The sequence below is a fragment of the Vigna unguiculata genome, unplaced genomic scaffold (genome assembly GCF_037176805.1).
Source record: "Vigna unguiculata cultivar grain cowpea cultivar isolate G323 ecotype 2 unplaced genomic scaffold, ASM3717680v1 ptg000195l, whole genome shotgun sequence".
Lineage (NCBI taxonomy): Eukaryota > Viridiplantae > Streptophyta > Magnoliopsida > Fabales > Fabaceae > Vigna > Vigna unguiculata.
In genome coordinates, this window is record NW_028196832.1 from 25,001 (window position 1) to 49,625 (window position 24,625).

Genomic DNA, 24,625 nt, shown 5'->3' on the forward strand with positions numbered 1-24,625 from the left:
CGAAATGCTGACATGAATAAAAAAGGAATGGTTCAATTACCTTTTACTAACATTACAGAAAAAACTGTAAAAATACTTTTACGAGAGGGTTTTGTTGAAAACATCAGAAAACATAGAGAAAACGACAAATATTTTTTAGTTTTAACTCTACGGTATCGAAGAAATAGAAAAGAATCATATAAAAGTTTTTTCAATTTAAAACGAATAAGTACACCTGGTCTACGAATATATTACAATTATCAACAAATCCCTCGAATTTTAGGAGGCATGGGGATTGTCATTCTTTCAACTTCTAGAGGTATAATGACAGATCGAGAGGCTCGATTAGAAAAAATCGGCGGCGAAGTTTTATGTTATATATGGTAATCTTTCTAATATCCGAATTCGATGAGAAACTTGTATCCATTTCATTTATGTAAAAAAAAAAAAGAGAGATAAAACGCAAGTTTCTAATAGAACTTCATCCCTCATAGATAGAAATATATCTATTTTTTTTAGATAGATATATTTATTGATGAATGTAAGAAGGGATTTCACTGGAATTGTAAAAAAAAGGGAAATTCACGAAGATTTAATTACTAAATGAATAACTTATCCATAAATTATTTGCCCGGGGTTTAAGGTTTATATACAATTAATGCAAATTGGATTTTTATTTCTATTCTAGAATATGTTTCCAATACTTTTTCTGGACATACGATAAGAAAATAAAAAAGAGAAGTCACTCAATTGAATTAGGATGTTTTTTAATCTCAACTTTATTTTCTATTTTATTGAGAAAGCCACTAATAGACGTTCAAATAGACGTTCAAAATGTAAGGAACCTTTATTTTCTTCCACAATTTTGGATTAACTAATTAAGGAATGTAAAATATGAAAATAAACGCCTCGGTTCGTAAAATTTGTGAAAAATGTCGATTGATTCGAAGACGAGGACGAATTATAGTAATTTGTTTCAATCCAAAACATAAACAAAGACAAGGATAATATTTGAACAAACAGAAGCTTTCTAAAAAAATAGACTAGATAAAAAAAGAGAGAAAATTATAAAATTATCTAGAATATATATTATTCTATGAAAATGAAAAATCCATTTTTTAAATATTATTGATATTTCAACTTTTAACTTTGATTTCAAAAATTGTATTTGATATTAATCAAAAGCAAATAAAAAGAATATAGAAAAAATCGAATATCAAATTCGAAAAGAATTGGAAAAGGATCCGTTTTTGACATGAAATGGATATCTCCATACCCTAGATCTATCTTATTTTTTTTTTTTTAATGAAATATTGTATTGAAATAATCGAATATGGCAAAATCTATACCTAAAAAAGGTTCACGTAAAAATGTACGTATTGGTTCGCGTAATTATACTCGTAAAATACCAAAGGGAATTATTCATGTTCAAGCTAGTTTCAACAATACTATTGTGACTATTACAGATGTACGAGGTCGGGTGATTTCTTGGTCCTCCGCGGGTACTTGTGGATTCAAGGGTACACGAAGGGGAACACCTTTTGCCGCTCAAACTGCAGCAGGAAATGCTATTCGAACAGTATCGGATCAAGGCATGCAACGAGCAGAAATCATGATAAAAGGGCCTGGCCTCGGAAGAGATGCAGCATTAAGAGCTATTCGTAGAAGTGGTATACTATTAAATTTTATACGAGATGTAACTCCTATGCCACATAATGGATGTAGGTCTCCTAAAAAAAGACGTGTATAAAACTAAAAATAAACATTAAAAATAGTTCAAGAGAAAAAAACAAGTCAAGAGTTTTATCAAAATAATTACTATGGTTCAAGAGAAATTAAGAGTCTCTACTCGGACACTACAATGGAAATGTGTTGAATCACGAATAGACAGTAAGCGTCTTTATTATGGACGCTTTATTCTGTCCCCACTTATGAAAGGTCAAGCCGATACAATAGGCATTGCAATCCGAAGAATTTTACTCGGAGAAATAGAGGGAACATGTATCACACGTGTAAAATCAGAGAAAATACCACATGAATATTCTACCATAATAGGTATTGAAGAATCAGTACATGAAATTTTCATGAATTTGAAAAAAATTGTATTGAAAAGTAATATGTATGGAACACAGGACGCATGGATTTCTTTCAAAGGTCCTGGATATATAACCGCTCAAGACATCATTTTACCACCCTCGGTGGAAATCGTTGATAATAGACAACATATAGCCAACGTAACAGAACCTGTTAATTTGTGTATTGAATTAAAAATTGAGAGAAATCGTGGGTATCGTATAAAAACATTAAAAAACTTTCAAGACGGAAGTTATGATATAGATGCTAGATTCATGCCTGTTCGAAATGTAAATTATAGTATTCATTCTTATGTCAATGGGAATGAAAAACAAGAAATACTTTTTCTGGAGATATGGACAAACGGAAGTTTAACTCCTAAGGAAGCCCTTTATGAAGCCTCCCAAAATTTGATTGATTTATTTCTTCCCTTTTTACACGCAGAAGAAGATAACTTTCATTTAGAAAAAAATCAAGACAAAGTGACTTTGCCCCTTTTTACTTTTCATGATATATTGGTTAAAGATAAACTAAGGAAAAATAAAAAAGAAATAGCATTGAAATCTATTTTTATTGACCAATTAGAATTACCTCCCAGGATCTATAATTGTCTCAAAAGATCCAATATTCATACATTATTAGAACTTTTGAATAACAGTCAAGAAGACCTTCTGAAATTTGAACATTTTCGCGTAGAAGATGGAAAATCTATATTGGACATTTTAAAAATACAAAAGTATTTTGCATAAAATTGAAATCTATTGACATAGGATTTTTTCAAATTGATTTTTTTTCTAAACTCAAAATGAAAGGTCAAAATATGTAATTTAAATATTTAGAACAAATCCTAATGGTCAGAATATATCTAAAAAGGAATAGATGTATCTAGGGATTAGTAGGTTCAGAAAGAATTCTCCCTAGATATACAATACAGATGTCATGATATTTTATTTCAAAATGAATTCAAAATGAAACCAATCTTATAATTTTAAAAAAGACCTAACGTTAGGGATTTCTCAATAGGTAATGTTGCTCCAATACCTAACCAAAGGGCAACTACAGTACCAATCAAAAAGATGGTAGTTGCTACTGGGCGGCGAAATGGATTTTGGAATTTATTAACATTCTCCAAAAAGGGTACTGTTAATAATCCCGTAGGTACCGAAACCATTAAAAGAACGCCCAATAACTTATTGGGCACTGTACGAAGTATTTGAAATACGGGAAAAAAATACCATTCAGGTAGTATTTCCAAAGGAGTTGCAAAAGGATCCGCAGGTTCCCCAATCATGGATGGTTCTAGAACCGCTAAGCCTACGTTACAGGCAATAGTACCTAGAATTACTACTGGAAAAATATATAAAAGATCGTTAGGCCATGCGGGTTCTCCATAATAATTATGACCCATTCCCTTAGCCAATTTAGCTCTTAATACAGGATCATTCAAGTCAGGTTTTTTTGTTATTGGGATAGGTGAATTCTTATAGATCCATCCTCCAAAAGAACCGGATATGATAATTTTTCATCATCCGGCTCGAGCACTAATCAAATTTTTCTTCAACTGTATCTATAGAATAAACTAGAAAAAAATGTATGTGTTATCCACACATATATGAAGATTCTAAATAATAAAAGAAACTTGATTCTATTCTCTTTTTCCAAAGTTACCATTTTTTATTGAAAAAAAAATTAAGTTCTTTTTAAGTAAATTTTAGTAAACGCTCAATACCCGAGTAGACTTTTCAAGTTGATAATGCTTTCTGGGTGATCTCAAACTTTGCAATTGTTATCCTATCAAAAAAAAATCTTGATACTTTTTATGTACAAAGAATTTACTTGTTACTAATATAACCTAACTTGCGTTGTTCTTTAGATCTACTTTGTTCACTCCAATAGTATCAGAAATCAAATCAATGCATAGGAAATGAATGCGTTGTCATACTATATAGAATTCAGACTATATCACATCACTTCTTTTACTGGATCTTATGGAGCCTGTTGATGCAGAATAAAATCGAGTCTGATCATAGAAAAGATTCTCTTCAAGTAAAACCAGCCTACCCTCTCTGTAAGAGCCTTGCTTGGTGGTTGGAAAAAAGACACATTTAATTGTAAATTATAATGTGGCAGATAAGATAAAGTCATATATCTGCGCGGCCAAATAAATAGTTCAAGTCACACACTCCCATAATCCATTTTTTTTGGAGAATTCCCTTCAACTATTTTTGTATGTAAAAAAAATTCAATTTTTGTTAAGTTGAAGAAAAATATCTAAATACATGTTTTATTTTGTTTTATAATCCATAATTGTAGCAATGAAAAAAAATCCTCCCCAAAATACAAAATGATAATGAAGTGATTACAAATATCTATGACCCATATTCACTATAAAGGACCAGAAATGCCTTGCTTACGTATCATTGAAAAGTGCATTAACATAAATACAGCAGTAAGAAGAGGTAATACAAAAGTATGCAAACTATAAAAACGAGTTAAGGTAGATTGGCCCACACTGGAACTTCCGCGTAATAATTCTACCAAAGACGATCCTATTACAGGAATAGCTTCGGGTACGCCTGTTACTATTTTTACTGCCCAATAACCAATTTGATCCCAAGGTAAGGAATAACCAGTTACACCAAAAGATGCAGTTAATACAGCCAAAACTACACCCGTAACCCAAGTTAATTCGCGAGGTTTTTTAAAACCACCTGTAAGATACACACGAAATACGTGTAGAATCATCATTAAGACCATCATACTTGCCGACCATCGATGAACTGATCGGATTAACCAACCAAAATTAGCTTCAGTCATTATATATTGAACAGAAGCAAAAGCTTCAGTAACGGTTGGGCGATAATAAAAAGTCATAGCAAATCCTGTTGCTACTTGGACTAAAAAACAAGTAAGTGTAATTCCCCCTAAACAATAAAATATGTTCACATGAGGCGGAACATATTTACTGGTTATATCATCGGCAATCGCCTGAATTTCAAGACGTTCTTCGAACCAATCATAAACTTTATTGAGATAGGTAACCCAAAGGAACCCCCCCAGAGAACCGTATATGCGAATTTCATCTCGTACGGCTCAAACAAAAATACCCAAATATTGATTGTAACAAAAACAGATATCCGTAATAGAAAGTTTGAAACTGCTTTATTTAATCCTATGATTCTAATTTTCTCTTACGATAAAAAAGAAATAAAAATCCGAAAGCTATTCTTTTTTGTTATAATGCCAAAATATCAAGTCGGCGCACCCGTCTTTATCGTGATCTTTTAAGGCCTCTTGAATATTCTTTACTTCTTTTTATTTGTATAATGTGAATTTACTGCTGTCTTCTTTATTCTTGAATTTTTATTATTGATAAGGATTCTCTTGTTAGGACCATATGAATGAATAAAAAAAACCTCAGATTCATACTAGAACCACGATGATTCAAAACAATTTTTAATCGAAGTCCAAAAATTCCCTGAGTAAGAATTGCTGGATCATCACTTCTTCAATGAATAGATAAAATATAATGAAAAAATTCAAGGAATGGTTTGTCCTTTGCTCAAAATAAAGACAAACTGGAGAAGCTTGAAAGAATCAAAATTTTTCAATATATTTTTAGAACTCTTTGAAAAGGTTTTTAAATCCAGTTGCGAGGTCTAAATATTTAGTATGAATCATAGTATTAAGATTTTTAGAATCTATTTTCTATATTCCGTGCTCCAGATACTAGATTAAATATCTGACGGAATAAAACCATCTATATCAAGATGACAGACCCATTTTATGTTCTGTACTTTCAATAGGACCAATTAAAACAAGTCACACACTCATATTCCGGAAATACAGAAACAAAGAAATTCTACGATCAAACTACCACATCAACATGGAATAGACTAAGAAACAATAAGAAACCTAAAGGCTTCACTTTCTATAAACTAATTACTCGATTCTTGTGAATCTAATTGATAGAAATTCCGTCCAATAAAATGGACGAATTATAAATCTCCAAAATAATAGATAGAAATATCGCAAATAGAGCCATTGCAACACCCATCAAAGGAGTAGTTCCCCACCCCGGGGCTACTTTACCATATTCTGAATTTAAAGGTTTCAATAAATTCCCTACAACAGTTCGTCTTGGACCAGATCTAGAATTATCCTCAACGGTTTGCGTAGCCATAAATACTCTTTTTTATTCATTTAGATCTGTTGACTTTGTATACCATTCCGCTGTAAATATAAGGATCTTATCCTATAGATCTATTGTGATCTGGAAACTTTAGAATTAAAATAATGGAAACAGCAACTCTAATTGCCATCTCTATATCTGGTTTACTTGTAAGTTTTACTGGGTATGCCTTATATACTGCCTTTGGGCAACCCTCCCAACAACTAAGAGATCCATTTGAAGAACATGGGGACTAGTTGAAGTAATGCGCCCTCCCTATTGGGGGCTCATTACTTCAATTAAGATAATAAAAAATTATTTGACCTTTTTCGTCGGAACTTTAGGAGGTTCTCTAAAAAAAATCGCGAAAAAAATAATTCCTAAAGTTGAGACTAAGAGGAATGTATAAACCAAAGCTTCCATAAATTTAATCGTGGTTTACAATTATAGCTTTCATACCTGTTTCTTGGGGTGGGGCTCTTTTCGAAAAGAAAAAAAAGAATAAATGCAATGATTCCAATCAAGATTTATCTAGTTCTTTATATGAAATTCAAAATTATAAAAAAGTAGAAAAGAACAAAAGAATGTTATACTACCTGTCTTCTTGTAGTTGGATCTCCAAGTTTTTGGAATGCTCCAAATTCTACTTGAGCATCTAAATCTGGGTCGATACCAGCAAAAACATCTCTGAACAAAGTTCTAGAACCATGCCAAATGTGCCCGAAAAAGAATAGCAGAGCAAATGAAGCATGCCCAAAAGTAAACCAACCCCTTGGACTGCTACGAAAAACACCATCTGATTTCAAAGTAGCACGATCTAATTCAAAAATTTCCCCCAATTGAGCACGTCTAGCATATTTTTTCACAGTAGCGGGATCACTATAACTTACTCCATTAAGCTCACCACCATAGAACTCAACAGTTACACCTACTTGTTCGACACTATATTTCGATTCTGCTCTTCGAAAAGGAACATCGGCTCTAACAATTCCGTCCCCATCTACTAAAACAACTGGAAATGTTTCAAAAAAAGTAGGCATACGACGTACAAAAAGCTCATGTCCTTCTTTATCTCGAAAAATGGGATGTCCTAACCAACCGACGGCTATTCCATCTCCATTGTCCATTGAACCAGCTCTAAATAACCCCCCTTTTGCTGGATTATTTCCGATGTAATCATAAAAAGCTAATTTTTCAGGAATTTTAGACCAAGCTTCTGATAAATTTTGATTTTCGGCTAGCCCAGCACCAACTCTTCGATATATTTCTTGCTGGAAGTATCCCTGATCCCATTGATACCGAGTAGGACCAAATAATTCAATGGGGGTTGTTGCTGAACCATACCACATAGTTCCAGCAACGACAAAAGCTGCAAAAAAGACAGCAGCAATACTGCTAGAAAGGACAGTTTCAATATTTCCCATACGTAATCCTTTATACAGACGTTGGGGTGGACGCACACTAAGATGGAAAAGACCCGCTAATATGCCCAACGTTCCTGCCGCAATATGATGAGAAGCTATCCCCCCCGGAACAAAAGGATCAAAACCTTCCACACCCCACGCGGGATTTACGGATTGTATCCTTCCAGTTAGTCCATAAGGATCAGACACCCATATTCCGGGACCATACAATCCTGTTACATGAAATGCGCCAAAACCAAAACAAGCCACCCCTGCAAGAAATAAATGAATTCCAAAAATTTTTGGCAAATCCAAAGAAGGTTTTCCAGTACGTTCATCACAAAAGATTTCTAGATCCCAATAAACCCAATGCCAAATAGCCGCTAAAAAGCACAAGCCTGAAAACACTATATGTGCTCCGGCCACACCTTCGTAACTCCAAATACCCGGATTCGTTATAGCCCCTCCTGTGATATTCCAACCGCCCCACGAATTAGTTATTCCTAAACGAGTCATGAAAGGTATAACGAACATACCCTGTCTCCACATTGGATCAAGAACAGGATCAGAGGGATCAAAAACTGCTAATTCATATAGAGCCATCGAACCGGCCCAACCAGCAACTAGAGCTGTGTGCATTATATGAACAGAAAGCAAACGGCCCGGATCATTTAAAACAACAGTATGAACACGATACCAAGGTAAACCCATGAAAAAATACCCCTTCAACAAAAAATAGACACTATGTAACTTTATTGCACTGGAAAAAAATGAATATAGCCTTTCAGTAGATTCTCTTGGAAAATGGAACAATCATATTTGTCGAAATCAAAGAAACAGATTTATTCTATACCGGATAAGTAACAATACGCAATGGTGGGGAGACGAAAGGGGTTGACAACTTTCTCTATGACTATTTAAATAAGTAAATGCAGACATATTCGCTTATCACCCCAATGACCCATTTATAACAACTCGACTTTATTTAGTCTTCTTTTTTATAAAAAAAAGCAATATTAATATAAAATCAAGTAAATCTTTTTTAACACGATAAGCTAATTCTTACGTTTCCACACTAAAGTGAGATATATGACTTTATTATTTGTCCATTTTATGCCCATTGGTGTTCCAAGAGTACCCTTTCGAACCCCCGGGGATAAAGATGCATCTTGGGTTGATATATAGTGCGACTTGTCAGATATAGTAGGTTATATGGGATTTACCCGTTTTCTCCCCCGATCGAGATATCCCCGCTTTCACCCCCAAAAGAGAATGATGAAATCATAAAGATAAAAAAATGGGGAGCGTGAAGTGTAATGAAGTACTATTCTATCGATTTTTTCATTTTTAGATAAAATTTCCAGATTATTACTCGAAATTATGAATAATTTATGGTTGGCTTAATTGGACCAATAAAATCAAGTACCCAGGCTCTGTGTAGAAAAAACCAATTGGTAATATTTCTACGATCACTACTTCTATCATATCTATATATTGTATTTTACAAAAAACATTAATAAATTCAGAAAAGGAAGAAGTTCTAACAAAAATACATAGTTTTGGACTATTTGTTCTATATGTGCAAATCCAAATCGGGCAGATCTTTACTCAGAGTAGAAAAGAAACCTAAAAGAATTGAAAAAGTCCATTCAGAAACAAGAAAATTACATTGTGATTCGGCTTCGATCTCGATGAAAGCAATACATCAATGAGAAGATAGTTCACTAAATTAAGTATATTCTTCTTTTTTTTTAGTTCGAAGAAATCCATTAGAAAAAGAGAAAGATTAAAATCGACACATTGATTCCTTTTTTGCTTATATAATTTTTGATGAACTGTATGCATCAAAAGGTGCATGTACGGCTTTTAAGGAAAAAATGGAATCCTAATCAATCGACTTTATCGAGAAAGATTACTTTTTTTAGGTCAAGATGTTGATAGTGAAATATCGAATCAACTTATTAGTATTATGATATATCTGAGCATAGAGAAAGAGAATAAAGAATTGTCTCTGTTTATAAACTCTCCGGGGGGGTGGGTAATACCTGGAATAGCTATTTATGATACTATGCAATTTGTACAACCAGATGTACAGACAGTATGTCTGGGATTAGCTGCTTCAATGGGATCCTTTCTTTTGGCAGGAGGCACAATTACCAAACGTCTTGCATTTCCTCACGCTTGGCGCCAATGATTCTTTTCTTTGAGAATATATAGAATAGATATCTATCTATATATACTATACCTTCGCCATAAAAACCAAAGTAATAATAGCATGGTATTTTGAATTCCATATGCAATTTTTTTGAATCATTTAATTATATATAGAAAGAGTAGTATGAAAAAGAGGGTATTTTCCATTTTATCTGATCTATAAGAAACCTAGTTTCATTTTAGTAGTGTCGCATACTTTTTTGTTTTTTTTCATACCAGAAAGCTTGTAACAATTTTTATTTGAATCAGAAGAAAACTTAATATATGAAAAAAAAAAGAAACTTTTGGATTGTTGAATACCAAAATGATATAAAAAACAACGGAACCATCGTAGTATTTAAAAATAGATTCAAAAAGAAAGTTGGTTATTCTATTGTTTATTATTTAAGGATCCGGATCCAAAAGACCTAGTAGATTTTGTACTTCTTTTTTCTTTGATAGAAAAAAAGAAATTTGTAAATGTAGAAACAAAATTCATCGAAGAAAATACTCTACTCTATCCATAGAGGAAAAAATGAATTGCATAAGTACAAAAGCCGTATGCATCAATACGCAGAAAATGCTTGTACGGTTATTGAATATACTTTTTGCCCTTTATCTTATTTGTCTTTGTCCCTTTTCTGTTACCTTTATTTTGGGAATAAAGACAATCTTTAGCAATCTACCAATATAGTAAAAAGAATTCTAAAAAGATTTATCAAGATAAGGGAAATACTACTTAAGTGATATAATCAGGGTAATGATCCACCAACCTGCTAGTTCTTTTTATGAGGCACAAGCGGGAGAATTTGTCCTGGAAGCGGAAGAGCTACTGAAAATGCGTGAAACTATCACAAGGGTTTATGTACAAAGAACGGGCAAACCTTTATGGGTTATATCGGAAGACATGGAAAGGGATGTTTTTATGTCAGCAGCAGAAGCCCAAGCTCATGGAATTGTAGATCTTGTAGCAGTTGAATAAAAAATTGGTGGCAAAGGTTATTCTAATTAAATACAAGATTGGAAATTTAATTTTTTACTCTATCTTACTTTACATTTTAAAATAAAATCTCTAAGAGTTAATCTATTAATATAGTATATATAATTAATATAGGCTATAAATAAGGAATATAGAATATAAGTAATTCACGGTTAGGATAGATCTAAACCTGCTCATTATACAAAAATATAGATATATATAGTACGACTTACCATGCCAACTATGAAACAACTTATTAGAAACACAAGACAGCCAATCCGAAACGTCACAAAATCCCCAGCTCTTCGGGGATGCCCTCAACGTCGAGGAACGTGTACCAGGGTGTATGTGCGACTCGTTCAGCTTAAATACTAAGAAAAAACAAATTAAAATTTTTCAGTATTGGTAATCAGTTAAGATAGTGTGAATGCAAAAACTACATTCACACTATCTTAACTTAATATATAATTCTTTTCTATATAATTATATAATTCTTTACATTCTTCTATCTTGTATAAAATTTATGGTTTCGATTGGTGCAAAACCAATAATACACATTTGCAATTTCATATGAGAAGGACTTTCCCATCGGTAACAAAAAAAAGTTACCCGTTAAGCGGAGAAAATACTATTTCAATTAAAAATAAAGTATGTCCTTAATGAATGTATTTTGATGGATTTTGTAAGAATGGAATAAGAGGGTCAGCTACCCAGCAAATTTTCATAATTAAATACCGTTACTATAGAATTAGATTTGGTTGTGAAAAAACCTACTTACTCAATATTGCATGGGTAGAGCCACAGAGTGTGAACTGTACAAGTTAACAATAACATTCATTAAATGAATCAAAAATGAAAATAAAAAGGCTCCGGTGTATAGAGAGGACCTGGTCATTTCTAAAAAAAATCATAGAAACGAAGGAACCCACCAATTCATTATAAAAATATGTGTCCTATTTCATTTACTATTTTTATTTTATTTGATATCTAGTATCTATACAATTTCTGATTTTGAGGTTAAATGTTTAATATAAAAAATCGTGGTTGGGGCGGTTATAGTAGCAAGAGCCGTTGGAATTTTTTTTTATACATCGGAAGAATCCATTTTTGTTATTAATAGACTAGGAAGAAAAAAAGAATAACTGAAAAATGAAAAAGTTATTCCTGAAAATATCATTTATTAAATGACCAGAATTAAACGAGGATATATAGCTCACAAACGGAGGACAAAAATTCGTTTATTCGTATCAAGTTTTCGCGGAGCTCATTCAAGACTTACCCGAACTATTACTCAACAGAAATTGAAAGCTTTAGTTTCGGCTCATCGGGATAGAGATAGGAAAAAAAGAGATTTTCGTGGTTTATGGATTAGTCGAATAAATGCAGTAATTCGCGAGAATCAAAAAGTATCTTATATTTATAATAATTTAATGAATAGTCTATACACCAAGCAATTGCTTCTTAATCGTAAAATAGTTGCACAAATTGCTATATTAAAAGAGAATTGTCTTTTTATGATTGCCGATAATATCATAAAAACTTAAAACCCCTTATTTACTGCAGGAAGGTATAGACTAGAAATTTGTTTATTTTGATAGCTTTATCATACGATAAAGCTATCAAAATAAACAACCATGCTTAAAAAATTATTCTTCGTTACCTATTATCTTTTTTATTCCAACAAAAAAATCAAATGGAATTATCCTAATTTTGAACAAAACATCAATCCATGTTTAATTCGAATCTAAATTCAAATTGGATTTCGAATTTTTAATTTCTATTTTTTTTTCTTAAAGGAGTAATTTTAGCAGTCGACTCGCTTTTTTCAAATTGTTTTTCGTTATTAAGAAAAGGTAACGAAGATAAAATACGAGCTTGTTTTATAGCAACAGTAATTAATCGTTGTTGTTTTAAGGTCAATCTATTTACACGTCTAGATAATATTTTTCCTTGTTCACTAATAAATCGACAAATTAAACCCATGTTTTTATAATCAATTCGGTCCCCCGATTGAATCGGGGGCAAACGTCTACGAAAAGATCGCTTGGATTTAATAAAGAGTCGCTTAGGTTTTTCCATAGTTTATTTATTCCTATTCCAAAAATAACATTGATTTAAATAAATATAATTATAATAAAGGATTTGTATTTTTTTTCTTCTTTAGCATATGTTGTTATATAACGACGGGGACATCATTTTCTCAATTCCAATCGACTAGGCGTATTGTGTCGATTCTTGTTAGTAATCTATCTAGAAATACCGCTTTATTCCTTATTTAGACTCTTTTTATCACAACCAGTACCTTCCAAAAGAACACTTACTCGGATATCTTTACCCTTGGACATGACCCTCCTTTGGGTTTTTAATTCACTTATAACTCTTTTCGGATTCGAATCTAAGAATCTAAGAAAAAGATGAAAACAACTAAGATAAGATAAAAAAGAAGAATTCGAAAAATTATGAAAGATTTCGTTCCAATTTAATTGAATCTAGTACAAAAAGAATACAAGGATCTGTAACTATATTTCGTTTCAAATTGCCAGTATTTTCGTTTTTTTAAAGTATTTTTTATGATATTGTTGCCCCAACCTATGGATTTCTGCTTTCACTTTCTTTTTCATAGGAATTGAATTAATAATTCAATTCCATTGAAGCCTGGACCAGATCCCGATCCCGAGTGTCACTCCGAATTTCAATGAGGCCAATTTAATCTTTCGTCTTTATCTTTCCTAAAAAAAAAAAAAAGAAGAGTAGGTTAATTACACATATTTAATATATAATTGGACCTTTCATCTTCTTCACCCCTTCCCGTGTCAATAACTAAAATTAAAAAAAGGGGAATATCAATGCATCTGGAAAAAAACGATTGATCTCTATCAATAGACCCGCCAAAGCCCCGAACCATAAAGTACTTACTACTGGTGCCACGGAAAGATATGTTTTTAGATCTCGCATTTCAAATCCTCCTTTCTTTTTATTATTTAAGTATTTTTTCTCTGTTGATATATATCAACAGAGAAAAATGTGGAAAACAAGACAAAGATTCTTTACAATAACACTATAAACAAATGGAAAAGGGATGTAGCGCAGCTTGGTAGCGCGTTTGTTTTGGGTACAAAATGTCACGGGTTCAAATCCTGTCATCCCTATCCCTAACAATTACTTATTCTATGATATTCCGTATTCTATAATATTCCATATTCTATGAGATGAGCAATAAACCGGGAACCTGTGAAGACGAATTCCAATTGAACATACATACTGAATATCTATATGCAAAATGGATTTGGATCATATAATTTTATGAAAACAAAACGCTCTTAGTTCAGTTCGGCAGAACGCGGGTCTCCAAAACCCGATGTCGTAGGTTCAAATCCTACAGAGCGTGATTCTAGTATTATTCGCCTGATAATTACACTGAAATAATTGAACATTCAAAAGAAAGTCTGAATTTTATCCTTGTCGATTAGGATTAAACTAAATAAATAGGGAATCACAAAAAAAGAGACATTAATGAATCAAAGATCCAACTGATCACCTCGTCGGTATTGTAAATATGCAGTTACAAATAATCCAGCCAAAGTAATAGGAATTAAACCTAACACGATTCCAAATAGAAAAACTTCAATCATTTTTATTTGTTCGAAAAGTAAAAAGAAAGGTAATATAATATCTAGCCTTAAACATAAATCTGTATTGATCATAAATCTCAACGATCGAGAATTGTAAATTGACATAGTAAGGAATTCTAGAATGTCTTATACCAAAATTTACTATTCCTCTCAAAATTACAAATCAAATAAGTCGTATTTTACTAAGACCAATAAATAGAGACGAGGTTATAATTAAAACCGATAGTAAAAAACCGAAATAACTAGTGATAGTGGGCATATAGAAACTAAATGAAATATGTTCGTTCTTTTTATACATATGTTTATAAAGCACTTCCCTAAATTTCCATTTTTGAGAGAAAAAAGAAGATAAAAAATCCTACTTGAAAGATACAATTCAAAATTGGCAATTCCTCAATAAATTCAATTATTAGAGACGAAAAAAAAAAAAAGAAATAGAGTAACATAATTTAGAAATAAATTCCTCATCTGTTACATCTACCCATCCTGTGATTTCAAATCAACATACTTCTTAATCAACTCAGGAATTAAGTAAACTGATCTAATGAAAATATTTAGTATTATTCTATAGATATCCAATAGAATTCTGTTTATATTGGAAAAAGAAAAGAAAAATTATGAATATTCAAACAAAGAATAATAACTCTGTTATTTCATTTTATTTCACTTTGAATTAATGTAGAAGAAAATAGAAAAAAAGATCTTCAACAACCACAAAAAATATATTTATTGATTTGGCAATAATTGAATTATTAAAATAGAAAATCTACTTTATGAATTATCTACTTTATTAATTATTAGAAACCCTTTTCTCATATTCCGATTTTAATGGATCTTTAGTTTCTAATCCAAAACTAATAATTTGAAATGTTAAGAACCTTCCTTTTATACTATTACTCTAAAAATTTAATATAAAAAAAATTTTTATATACCCAAACTTTGCAAAATTTTCTATCGGATTTTTGACTACATAGAGACAATCAATGAAAAAAGAAGAAAAAAATCTAGTACTAAAATTTTACACTGATTGTGAAATTTCATTGCTCTGTTAGAAGAAGGATAGCTATACTGATTCGGTATACTCAAAAGACACCGTTGGTACAAAATGGACGATCTAACAAGGATTCTATTTCAGTAAATTTCGCCTTACTGATCTCGTCTTTTATGGACTCGATCCCCCCCTTTTGACTGTACAAGAATATGTGGAGTTCAAGATGTCTGGAAGCACAGGAGAACGTTCTTTTGCTGATATTATTACCAGTATCCGATACTGGATTATTCATAGCATTACTATACCCTCCCTATTCATTGCAGGTTGGTTATTTGTCAGTACAGGTCTAGCTTACGATGTATTTGGAAGTCCCCGCCCAAACGAGTATTTTACAGAGAACCGACAAGGAATTCCATTAATAACTGGCCGTTTTGATCCTTTGGAACAACTTGATGAATTTAGTAGATCTTTTTAGGAGGCTCCAATGACTATAGATAGGACCTATCCAATTTTTACAGTACGATGGCTAGCTGTTCACGGACTAGCGGTACCCACTGTTTCTTTTTTGGGATCAATATCAGCAATGCAATTCATCCAACGATAAACTTAATTTGAATTATAGAGCTATGACACAATCAAACCCAAATGAACAAAATGTTGAATTGAATCGTACCAGTCTCTACTGGGGGTTATTACTTATTTTTGTACTTGCTGTTTTATTTTCAAATTATTTCTTCAATTAATTAGAATTAATAGAAGAAATAGGAATAGTCAATAATATATATATTAAGAATTCTTTTATCCCATTCGGAAGGATATCATTTCATAATTATCTATGACTGTTTGTTAATGTCTTTAGCATGACTGACTACGTGATTAAATGTGGAGGAAAGTGGGATAAATGGCCGATACTACTGGAAGAATTCCTCTTTGGATAATAGGTACTGTAACTGGTATTACTGTGATCGGTTTAATTGGTATTTTCTTTTATGGTTCATATTCCGGATTGGGCTCATCTCTGTAGTAATCGTATTCTATTTGGGTTTTTGAAATGAAAGTGTAAGAACTGAACAGGGATCCACTCTTTCTTTGACGAATGCAAGTGGATCCCCCTTGAGTTCTTAAGAATTCTAATTTTTTTTCATATAAATGACTACTTCTTCCGATGTTTCAAAAAATTCCATTTCATTCTTTTTTTTTTATTTGTTCACTACATATTATTTTACATATTATTTATATACCATAAAAGATTATCTGGCAGAAAGATTCTAAGTTGGAAAAAAGAGAAACTAAGATATAGGATTTTTCAGGAAGGGATTCAAAAATAGTATTTTATTGATATTTTTAGAATATTTCTATTTCAACACAAACAAGAAGGAATAGGAATCGGACTCTAGGAAAGGACAAAGAAAAAAAAAAAAAAGAAAAAACAAAGAATCCCCCTTAGAGTAACTTTTCGATATTTGAATATATATATATATTTTCTATTATACAGATATTATACAGAATATAATTACAAAAATTATCAAAAAAATTGAGTTATTTTTACGAGTTTAATATGTTGATAAATACGCGGAACTAAAAATTCATTTCGAACAATTGAACCTTCTCAAATTGTTTCTTCTTAAGAACTAAAAAGATTTGTGCTAAAATAATAGATGCCAAGAAGAACAAGAGACCTTGAACACGTAATGGATCTTGAAGTACTATTTCCGCATCCCCCTGACCAAATCCACCGACATTAGGATTACTTGTTAATGGCTGATCAAGTTTGATAGATTCACCTTCTGAAACAAGAAGTTCTGGTCCTGGAGGTATAATATCAATCACTTCACGCTCATCTAATGCATCTACTATAGTGATTTCGTATCCCCCTTTTTCTTTTCGTATGATTTTTTTGACTATACCTGCTGCTGTAGCATTATAAACATTATTATTACTCTTGCTCCCGTCAAGATAAATCTGGCCCCTTCCCCTGTTCCCGCCTACATATATAGGATATTTTAAGAAATGAATATCTCTTTTACTAGCGGGATCCGGGGAAAGAATAGGAAACGTGATTTCATTATATTTCTGACCAGGAACAGGGCCTACTACAAGAATATTTTTTTTTGTAGGGCGATAGTTTTGAAAAGACAGATTGCCTATCTTCTCTTTAATCTCAGGCGAAATACGATCGGGGGGTGCCAATTCAAAACCTTCCGGTAAAATAAGAACAGCCCCCACATTCAAAGTTCCCTTTTTACCATTAGCTAGAACTTGTTTCACTTGCATATCATAAGGAATTCGAACAACTGCTTCAAATACAGTATCAGGAAGTACCGCTTGTGGAACCTCAATATCCACGGGCTTATTAGCTAAATGGCAATTGGCACAGACAATACGACCGGTTGCTTCTCGGGGATTTTCATAACCCTGCTGTGCAAAAATTGGATATGCATTTGAAAAGGGTGCTCGAATTATTATATATATCATGACCGATATAGAAATGGATCGGGTAATCCCTTCCTTTATACAAGAAAAAGCATTTCTAGTTTGCATGGTCTAATCATTGATCCTGAAAATTTCTACAATAAGATTAGGTAGGTCACTCGCATAGTTCCCTATCCAAGGTGGGAACCCCTTTTTTATTTAACTTTTTTTTAAAGAGGGGAAAATGAAAAATTATCTTTTTTAGATAAAAACTTGAAATTCATTGAAGTAAATCGGTTTTTCTGTCAATCATTCATTGAATGATAAATCACTACAAGTGATGGAGATATGCGATTTAAATAACGGAAAATCCAATATTTTAAAATTGTATCTAAAATGACTGGAAAAGTGGACACAAGACCGGATATAATTTGATCATTTTGAGCAAATCCAAAATCTTTATAAACGAAGCCAAAAAGTAGTTCCCACCCATGGGTTGAATGGAATCCTATACATAAATCAGTTAATAAAAGAATAGAAAAAGCTTTTATTGTGTCACTTAAATTATATATAAATTCTCGAACCAAAGAGTTAATAAGAACAAGTTCTTGATTACCAAGAATAGAATAACCGCTTAGAATAAAGAAACAAATTATATTTGTGGAGAAGTGCAAAATCGTATTCATACGATCTTCATTGTGTGTTTTGATTAATTGGATTGTTTCTTTATAAATTCCAGTACGAAGGTTTTGTATATATGTTTTCGGACATTCCTTTAACATGTCATCTAAGAAAAACAGTTCCTCTAATTCTATGAATTTGTTTAGAATACTCTTTTCTTTAATATCATTCAAGAAAATTTCGGATTGACTAGTATTCCACCAATTAATAAACCAAGATTCCAGACTTTTCTTAAATGTGAAAGAGATACACCAGGGCAAAAAGACTATAGATGTAAGATATAGAAGGGGAATGCTTTTTTTTTTTTTCATTTTTCGTCTTTAATGAACTTAACTTCATCTCTTTCGTCAACTCTATATGATAATAACTTTTCTATCAAGTATAAGCTTCATTACAAGTTATAGAGCTTCTAGATAAATTTAGATTGTATTTTATCATTTTTTTTTACTTAAACTTCGGAAGTTAGCCTTTGCCTTCTTTAATTGAGAAAAAAGAATACATAAATCGAATAAGAAATCGAAAGAATTCACAGTCAATTCCAATCCAATGAAGAAAAAAATATTGTTTCGAAAGGATATTAATTGCTAAGATTCGAAGAAAAAAGGATTCTTTTTAGAAATACACCAAGGAGCACTTCGAGTTATGACTATAATATTCAAATTTCGAAATCAAAAAATGTCCCATCTATAAAAATAAAAATTGAAATATTTTGCAAAAAACAGTTTTTTTTCAAAATATTTCAATCGGTACACTAAATAAATAGGACAATTCTGAAACTTTTTGTGCAATTTTATTTCTAGTTAAGTCCAATTTTCATCAATAAAGAAGCGGTACACCTAAAAAAAAAGATAATTCGCCAGCTCTATTTGCAATTTCTAGTGGAGTCAAATTATCTTCAATACGAGTCAAGGGAATAAACCCCTGTTCTATTGTTTCCATATAAACGAGACTCTCATAAGTAAGAGTACGAGTCAAAATACTTCGTTCTTGAACTCCTGTTATTATTCTGATAGATTTAATCTCGTTCATAGGTATTTTGAGAATAATACGACGATTTTTTCCAGGAAATCCCCAACGAAGAAAACATACTTCTTCTTTATTTTTTTTATCGAAGATATCAAAACCACCGCCAATATCCCACAAAATAATCCACCACAAATAAAAACTAATAAAGAGACCCCCAATTCCATAAAAAGCCATCGCGGCCCCTTGTGGAATAAATGGAAAATTACTAATTTCCTGAGAAAAAAGGAAAAGACCCATACCGAGATAACTGGAAATTGCAACCAACAATAACCCCAATGAACCTAAAAAAATGATAAAGGCTGAAAAGATATTGCTTATTTTTCGAGACTCTGTTATAGAATAGATCAGTACTTCTTTTGATCTTTTTTTTAAAATATTCATTACCCCCTCTTTTTCTTTTTAAGAATAATAATTGTGGAATAAAAAACCCCAGAATTTTACTTGTTTCTAAAGTAATTTTCATCAACTGGCGCTACTGAAATGTAAACCTTTAGGGGGAATTCATCCAATTGCTTCCAGCTCTAAAAAAAAGATCTATAATATTTTTCCCTACTTACCGCCGTATCTAAAAAATCTTGTTTTTTTGAACATAAAGAAATAAAGAAGCCATTGCAATTGCCGGAAATACTAGACCCACTAAAGGAACAAAAATGGAAGGAAAGTTTATCATAAATAAGGGTACCTCGATTTACTATTTGTACTATATCTATTTTTATTTTTGTCGATTTTTATTCTTATTTTTATTAAAAAAGACAGTCTATAATCACTAGAATTCCTATATCTTTATACTTAGTATATAGGAATTCTAGTGATTATAGCTAAGCCGATATATATCAGAATATACCCTTTTATGATTCTTAGTATTTTTTTATTATTCTTTTATTTTATTACTTTGATCCTGTATGTTTTGATTTTGTATTTCAATTCCATAATTTCTTTCCTTTTTAGTCAAAGAAAAGAAATTATGGAATTGCAATAACTCAGTTACAACTCCCTTTAAAAGATTACGCGGTACGATTGAATCAATTAAACCCTTATTGAATAAAGATTCAGCTACTTGTGAATCTTCGGGCACTGTCTTATTCAATGTTTGTTCAATTACTCTTTTACCAGCAAATGCAATATAAGCGTTTGGTTCGCCAATAATGATATCCCCCAACATGCCAAAACTAGCTGTCACCCCACCCGTAGTAGGAGATGTAAGTATCGATACATAGAATAATTTTTGAATTGTTTGATAATAATATAAAGCAGAAGAAATTTTAGCCATTTGCATCAAGCTCAAACTTCCTTCTTGCATACGCGCTCCTCCGGACGAACATACGAGAATAAGAGGTAAAAGTTGATTAGTAGCATATTCTACCAAACGGGTGATTTTCTCACCTACTACGGATCCCATGCTACCTCCCATAAACTTAAAATCCATAATACCAATTGCTACAGGAATACCATTTACTTGACCTGTCCCTGTTTGAACAGCCTCAGTTAATCCTGTTTTTCTTTGATAAGAATCAATACGATCTTTATAAGGTTCTTCTTCTGAATGAAATTCAATGAGATCCAGAGAAACCATGTCTTCATCCATAGGATTCCAAGTACCCGAATCAATCGAAAATTCGATTCTATCTGAACTGTCCATTTTCAAATGATATCCACAGTATTCACAAATATTCCTTTTTGATTTCCAAAATTTTTTATAATTTAATTCATAACAATTTTCGCATTCAATCCACAAATGCGTCAATTGTTCACTTTCATGGAGATTCATATAATTTTCTACTAGAGTGGAATCACTATCATTTGTATCATTCGTACTAGTTATTAAACTAAAACTAGAATTCTCACTTTCACTACAATTTCTGACCTTACCTAAAAAGTAACTATAAAAATAACTGTCATTATATTCGACTATATTACCAAAAATGCAACTATCAACACAGATTTGAGAATGAAAATAACTATCAATGCAACTATTAATATAATTGTTCCAACTAAAAGGAGTATCATACATGGAATGATCGTAATCACTCTTAATAACAGTATTCAGATAGCTAGAAAAAACCCTTAGAAAAGAATGATTGTTGTTAATCTCCAAAGTTTTATTTTCAATATCTAAATATATGGAATAACTGTTCTTCTTATTATCCCTAACTAAAAAAGTTTTATCAGATAGGAAATCCTGTATGTTATCGACACCTACTAAATAATCAAAAGAATTATAACTAGAATTATCACGATCATCCCACCTCTGAATTTTTTTATCTATATCAGTTAAAATTTTGGGTTCTTCGCTTAGACTGGTATTCTCAATAGGACCAAGACTCTCCATTGATTTACTTAATTCACACCTGTATTCGAACTTCCTATTAAGTAACTTAGAATTGAACCACCATTTTTCCATAGAGTTTTTTCCTGTATTTCCATAAAAAAAAATGTATAGTCATTGGATGAAAAATCAAATAATAGAAATATTCCATTTTGAATATTCTATCTCATTTATTTACTATCAAAAAAAAGTATATAAATCAAATAACTAGAATTAATAACTGAAAAAAATAAAGAGCGAGTCAATATTAAAAAGAAATAACAATAAAATAAGAAGAAATATGAAATAAAAAAATCACCTCATAGGGGGGAATCTATTTAAAAGTCCAATTACTATATTTAGTTACTCTTTTTTTTCCTATATTCTCTCTTTTATCTCTATACAATTTTTCATTTTTTTTGAAGATTTATGAAAATTTCATGAATTGTCTGACTATATAAAATTGCATTCTATGATTCTATATAAACAACAAGAAATAAAAAAATGAAGTATGAATATAACAAGAGAGCGGGGAGTTTTGTAAATCTATATACAAATAATCTACACCCCCTTTTTGATTTCATTAATTGAATTTCGTTTGTTGATTCGAGCTAAGTTCTATAAAAACACCTGCCTTTTTTGAAATATGCTGAACAGTTCCTGTAGGTTAAGCGCCCCTTGTCAAGGAAATGAAAGAATAACAGGAATATTGAAATAGGTTTAATTCTTTATAGGATCCACTTTCTGAAGATATCTTCCCTCTCTTTGGGGTCGAACATCCCTTAGCAACAATTCGATAAACAGCTCTTTGGGATAGATATAGATACCCCCCCTCCAAACGTACAGGAAATTTTTATCCCCGTACGGCTCGAGAATATCAAAAATTCTATGTATTTCGAAAATTATGATGTAAAATAGAGCAATAAAATCATCAAATCAATTAAACAATGACTGAAGTATTTTTCTTTCGTATTTTCTTTCTGAAAAAAAAAAACTCTTCCTATTTGTACCTCCATAACACTCAATTTGAAAAATTCTCAAAAAACTAAAAAGAAAACCAAGCAGCAGCTATTTCATTTATTGAGTGGTCTCTACTCCTCTTTCTTGCCCGTATTTCGTTTCTTTATCATTCATTTCTTTTTTCTAAAATTTTTGATAATAGAATTGATGATACAATTTGAAAATGGTATTTCCTTAATTCCCTGATTTTTTAGCTTTTCTTTGAATCTTTGGGTTTAGACATTACTCCGGGAATCTTCAATTTTTTAAAAAAATGGGAGCAACATACCTGTTTTTCTCTGAAAGAATCATAAAAAAAGTTAATTCCTGCGGATAAACTTTTTGATAAAAAAGCAATTTTACAAATTTCAACCATTTTTTTTGAACCTGGCTGAAATAAGATCCTTTCTATTTTTATAAAATAAACAGACTTATTAACTTTTTAGAATTTATTAAATTTTAGATACTTGCTCCCGAGAAATGAATAAATTCGAGTTCCATCATGTACTATTTACATCATTAATCCCTTTCCTGTCCCAAAAACAAAAAAAGGGGTCTAGTGGAACAGAACAAATGATGTCAAGTCAAGATCATGTTCGTTTGTAAAATACTAGAAAAAATGGCGGATATCAAAATCCACCCCTAATTTAATCATGTCTTTCAAGCCGCACGTTGCTTTTTACCACATCGTTTCAAACGAAGTTTTACTCTAACATTCCCTTAGCTTAGATCCAGTATGTAATTATCGAATCGTGAATAGTGATTGATTCATTCGCTACATAAGAATCTATCCTTTTTTTTACGTTTCGGTTTTTCTTATATATAATGAAAACCTTTTTAAAAGTAAAGACATAAATGAAAATGAACTTGATATTCTAGCAATATATTTTCTACTCTATTCTATTTTTATAATTTGTAAAGTAGAAAAATGATAATTTTTTTTTTCAAAAAAAGGAGGGTCCCTTTTAATTATGCGATACAATCTGTATTCAAATATGATATACATCCTAAATAGATATGCTCTGGGACGGAAGGATTCGAACCTCCGAATAGCGGGACCAAAACCCGTTGCCTTACCGCTTGGCCACGCCCCATTTTCCATTTTACATTAATAAAGACTATTATTGATATTGGTTGTTCGTCAATTCCAGTTCAAAAATTTCTATAAAAAAAAAATTTTGCGACTAGTATTTTATATGCGTATCTACATATCTATCTATATCTATAAATGGATATAGATAGATAGGATAAAACTAAATTGATTGATCATTACATACAATTCAATTAAGATATTATATAGAAGGAAGTATGATTTCTTCAATTTTTTTGATTTCAGAATAAAAAATATTTTGAAACTGGAAAAGTTCAAATAAAAGAAGGATTCTCGAGATTCTTATCTTATTTGATTCATTTTTTTACTTTTATTCATAACTCTTTATTTTCCTTTTTATTGTATTATGTATATAATGCAATAAAATTGAAAATTAGAATGAAAAAAAAAAAACAAAAATAACTTTTATTTTTTTTAAAGAACAAAATGTTTGTTATGCTTAATATCTTTAGTTGGATCTGTATTTGTATTCACTCCGTCCTTTATTCCAGTAGTTTTTTTTTGGAGAAATTGCCCGAAGCCTACGCTTTCTTGAATCCAATTGTGGATATTATGCCAGTAATACCCGTACTATTTTTTCTTTTAGCTTTTGTTTGGCAAGCTGCTGTAAGTTTTCGATGATATTTTTAATTTGAATAATGTCGTAAAAAAATTCAGAATTTTTCAGAAA

At 31.3% G+C, this 24,625-nt stretch overlaps 2 non-coding genes across 2 annotated transcripts; both read left to right on the plus strand.

Annotated features, from left to right (window-relative positions):
- The first annotated feature begins 13,873 nt into the window (after positions 1–13,873).
- Positions 13,874–13,947, plus strand: TRNAP-UGG (transfer RNA proline (anticodon UGG)). The gene has a single exon. It is a non-coding gene; the product is annotated as a tRNA-Pro (tRNA).
- Positions 13,948–14,112: 165 nt separating this feature from the next.
- Positions 14,113–14,186, plus strand: TRNAW-CCA (transfer RNA tryptophan (anticodon CCA)). Its single transcript has one exon. It is a non-coding gene; the product is annotated as a tRNA-Trp (tRNA).
- Positions 14,187–24,625: the final 10,439 nt, after the last annotated feature.